At 39.7% G+C, this 4,426-nt stretch overlaps 1 pseudogene; it reads left to right on the top strand.

Moving 5' to 3' along the window:
• The first annotated feature begins 1,469 nt into the window (after positions 1–1,469).
• LOC106735398 (CDK2-associated and cullin domain-containing protein 1 pseudogene) overlaps positions 1,470–4,426 on the top strand; it is a 10,977-nt pseudogene continuing 8,020 nt past the window's right edge.

Below are 4,426 nucleotides of genomic sequence, written 5' to 3'. Positions count from 1 at the left end.
TTGTAGAAATTTGCCACATTTGGCACCTCTGCCCACCCCACCCAGAGACCGTTCAAGCTAGTGACATTGCCAGACACCAGGCTCAGACTGCCTGTGGCTGCAGGCCCTAATGGCTGGGGCCTGTGGCTCATCACCTCCTTTGCCTTTAGACTTCAGGTGTGTGTCTTGGGACTTTAAGATGAACTTGTGCCTCTCACCATCCCATCCAAAGACCGTTCAAGCTAGTGGCACTACAGAACAGCAGGCTGCCTGTGGCTGAAGGCCCCAATGGCCAGGACCCATGGCTCATTAATCCCCTACTCACCTTGGAACTCTCAGAACTTTGGTGTTTTGAAAAGTGCGCAGTGCATGTTGCATGTTTCTTTATCCCTGAGGTGAAACTCATTAGCGCAGTTGGAGGTGCACCACTTTTTAGATACAGGAAGAACTTTGATTCTCCCAGAACCTGTGCCAACAGTGCAGGTTACTGCTGAGCAATAGGGAGGAAGACCAGAAGAGAGATCATCCATTTTCTATTCCTGCACACCTTTGAACACTCAAAAGCACCTTGAATAAGTTAGGAAGGAATGTATAGAATACCAGATGACTAGGAACAAACGCAGAAGCACAACAAATATGAGCAACAAACAAAACGTGTCTCCCCCAAGGGAAAATGTCAGCCCCACATCACCCACAGACAACAGAATGGACGTCATGGATATGTAGGATAAGCAATTCAGAATATTTGTGGTGACCAAACTAACTGAGATAGAAGAGAAAAGAGAAAAGAGCTCCAAGAGATGAAGAAGTCCTTTCATGAGTGGAAAGAAGTAGACACCTTAAAAAAGAATCAGGTGGAACTGTTATGGAATAAGAATGTGATATAGGAAATTAAAACCTTCCTTGAAAGTATTAAAAGTAGATTAGATCATACAGGAAAACAAATTGCCAATGTAGAAGACAAAACTCTGACCTTGAAAAAAGTGTCAAGAAGATTGTGAAAACATCCAAGAAAAATGAGGATAATATAAGAGTAACACTGGATGCCATCAAGCACCCAACATTCAGATAATTTGTATCCCAGAAGAGGAAGAAAATAATAAAGATATTGATAATCTCTCCCATGAAATCCTGGAAGAAAACTATCCAAACCTATAAAGGCATTCAAATATCCAGACCCAAGAAATACATAGGACCCAGAAAAGAATAAACAAGAGATCTTCTCCAAGGCACATAATAGCCAGATTGGCAAAAACAACAGACAGAGAAGATACTAAAATTGGCAATAGAGAAATGGCAAGTTTCTTACAAGGTCACCCCATTAGGCTAACAGCTGACTTCTTGGCGAAAACAATGCAGGCAAGGAAGGAATGAGGCAATATTGTCTAAGTGTTGAATGAATTTTAACCAAGAATACTATACCTGGCAAGATTATCTTTCATATGGGAACAAAAGATAAAAACATTGCTTCTTCTCCGAGAGAACACCAAATGGCGAATGACACTGGTGCAACGGCAGGGCCCGGAGGCCCTGGGGGTCCTGGGATAGGAGGCTGCAGCGGCTTCCATAGAGGCTTTGGCAGCGACCCCCACAGTCAGGGCCGGGGCCGGTGCGGGGCCGGGGCGGGGCCGCGGAGCTCGCGGAGGCAAGGCTGAGGACAAGGAGTGGATCCCAGTCACCAAGCTGGGCCGCCTTGTCAAAGATATGAAGATCAAATCCTTGGAGGAGATCTATCTCTTCTCCCTGTCCATCAAGGTAGCCGTTTAGCGGGGGCCAGCAGATAGCGTGGTGATTAAGGCGGCTGGACTCCTGCAAGGCTGACAGCGGTTCGAGTCTCGGACCTGGCAGCTTGCTTTCTCGTTTTTCTCTCGCTTTCTCTGGTCAACTTCAAAAAAATAAATTCTAACATAACAACAACAACAAAAAAGATAAAAACATTCTCAGATAAACAAAACCTGAAAGAGTTTACCAAGTCTAGACCAGTTCTTTAAGAGGTCCTCAAGGGAGTTCTATATCAGGAAAACTAAAAATCAGAAAGACAGTTATAAGAAAACAAAAAACAGCCAAGAAAATGGCTCACTTAATGACAAGAACAGTTCTGGAAATATCAATATTGACATTGAATGTTAATGGATTAAATAATCCAATTAAGAGACACAAGACTGGTCAAATAGATAAAGAAAGAGAAACTCTATCTGTTGCCTGCAAGAAACACACCTTATGGATAAAAACATACATAGACTGAAAGTGAAGGGCCGGAAAATGATATTCCATGCAAATGGAAATCAAAAGAGAGCTGGAGTTATGATATTGATTTCAGACAAAATAGGCTTCAAGACAAAGACTGTAAGAAGAGACAAAGAAGGGCATTACATAATAATAAATGGGTTAATTCAGCAAGAAGGCATAACACTTATTCATATGTATGCACCCAACACAGGAGCACCTAAATATGTGAATGAAAGACTGCTGGAGCTAAAAGGAGAGATAGGGAGCAACACTATAGTTGTTGGGGATCTCAACACCCCATTATTTCCTTTAGGCAAATCTTCTAGACAAAAAGTAAAGTGAAATACAGCACCTAAATAATACTATAAATCAAATGGGCTTGACAGATATCTATAGAACTTTCCACCCTAATATGACAAAATATACATTTTTCTAACTCTGGCATGGAACCTTTTTAAAGATTGACCATATGACCGTATGATAGGACACAAATCCAAGCAGTCATAAGAGGTAAATTCATAGCAATTAGTACACATAAGAAAATATGCAGAAGTGCAAATAGATAACCTAACACCATGTCTCAGGGAGTTGGAAAAACAACAATAACAAAATGTCAGGCTAAAAAAAAAAGGTTCAAGCATAAATAAATGAAATAGAAAACAAATGAACCATATTAAAAATAAATGAAAGCCAAAGCTGGTTCTTTGAAAATTTTAACAAGATGTGATTGCGGCGTGACCATCCCCCCCTGGGGGGTGATTTATCGCTTTCTGTCTCTATGTCTCTCTCTGTCTGTCTGGTGAGCACACGTGCCTGATGACAAAAACCTTAAAACCATACAAAATGAAACAAACAAACAAACAAACAAAAAACCCAAAAACTCACAAGATAAGACCAACAGGTAGTGTGGAGATGAAGGTAGGATTACACATGGCCAATGTGGTTCCTGTTCCGGATCTAGTTTAGAGCATAGTATGAGAGACTACATGCCAACAAACAAGAGAACATGGAAGAGATGGACCAATTCCTGGATGATTATAGCCTACCAAGATTGAATCAGGAAGACATGGAAAACCTGAATAGACCCACAACAAGGCATGAGATTGAATCAGTAAATAATCTCCCAAAAAAGAAAAGCCCAGATCTGGATGGATTCACTTCTGAATTCTATAAAACTTTTAAGGAAAAGTTAATCTCTATCTTACTAATATTATTTCTGAAGATTCTCTTAGATTATAACCATAGGTTTATGTGTAGTTTTGGTAAAGTATCTGTTTAACGTGGACAAATATTTTGTAACATCTAAGCTTTATACATGAATTGACAGTGTATAAGAAAAAGTAGAGCTAGTGAATTAGGCAGTTGTAAATATCTTTGTTATAATTGATAGAAAAGATCAATCTAGGACATGGAATTGTTAAACCACCTGTGAGCAGTGTATATCAGGGCTTATTCCTTAGGTTGGCAGTAGAGGAGCAAAAGGAAGTCTTATAAAGGGATGCAGATGTGTTCATATTTACATTTTGATGATAGCCATTGATTAATTTGCACCTCTTTTGACTGTCTTGTGGTAATACATTGAGTAATTAAATGCAGACATTTTTCTAATATTTTAGTAGTATAGATATGATAATTATGCTATAAAAATTATACTTAAGAGTATATTTTAAGTCAAGCATTAAGGGAATGTGATATTTTAGTCCTAACTGCCTATACTTTTATCTATAAGCCTGTTGCCATTTTTATCTTCTTTGAAATTTTGTCCCCAAGAAGGGATTACTTTTTAACAGATAGAGTTGGTCTAGTGTATTCTTGGCTATCAAAATAGAGCTTTAGGACTTTTAATTGGTAAATATTTATGATGTGTGAAAGAGCATGATACATTCTTTACTGAATGATCCCAGAATTGGATGTTGTGTGTACAAACAAGATCTAGAAGGACACACCCACTGTAAGCTGTTTGTGACTGTGGATGATTTTGTTCTTTGCTTCTTGTGTTTTTCCATTTCCTATAATGAATATATTAACTTTAAAAAAATAAAGGTTATTTTTTTTTGGAGAGGTTTTCACTATAGGGCACGTGCGCTCGCCAGACAGACAGAGAGAGACAGAGAGACAGAAAGTGAGAAATCACCCCCCAGGGGGGATGGTCACGCCGCAATCCCTTCTCCTCCATTCTCCTCTCGGGATCTTGGGCACGCACGCACACATGCCCGGC

The sequence above is a fragment of the Tupaia chinensis genome, unplaced genomic scaffold (genome assembly GCF_000334495.1).
Source record: "Tupaia chinensis unplaced genomic scaffold, TupChi_1.0 Scaffold000376_1, whole genome shotgun sequence".
Classification (NCBI taxonomy): domain Eukaryota; kingdom Metazoa; phylum Chordata; class Mammalia; order Scandentia; family Tupaiidae; genus Tupaia; species Tupaia belangeri.
Note: the sequence above shows the minus strand (reverse complement) of the source record. Positions and strands in the feature narration are given on the sequence as shown.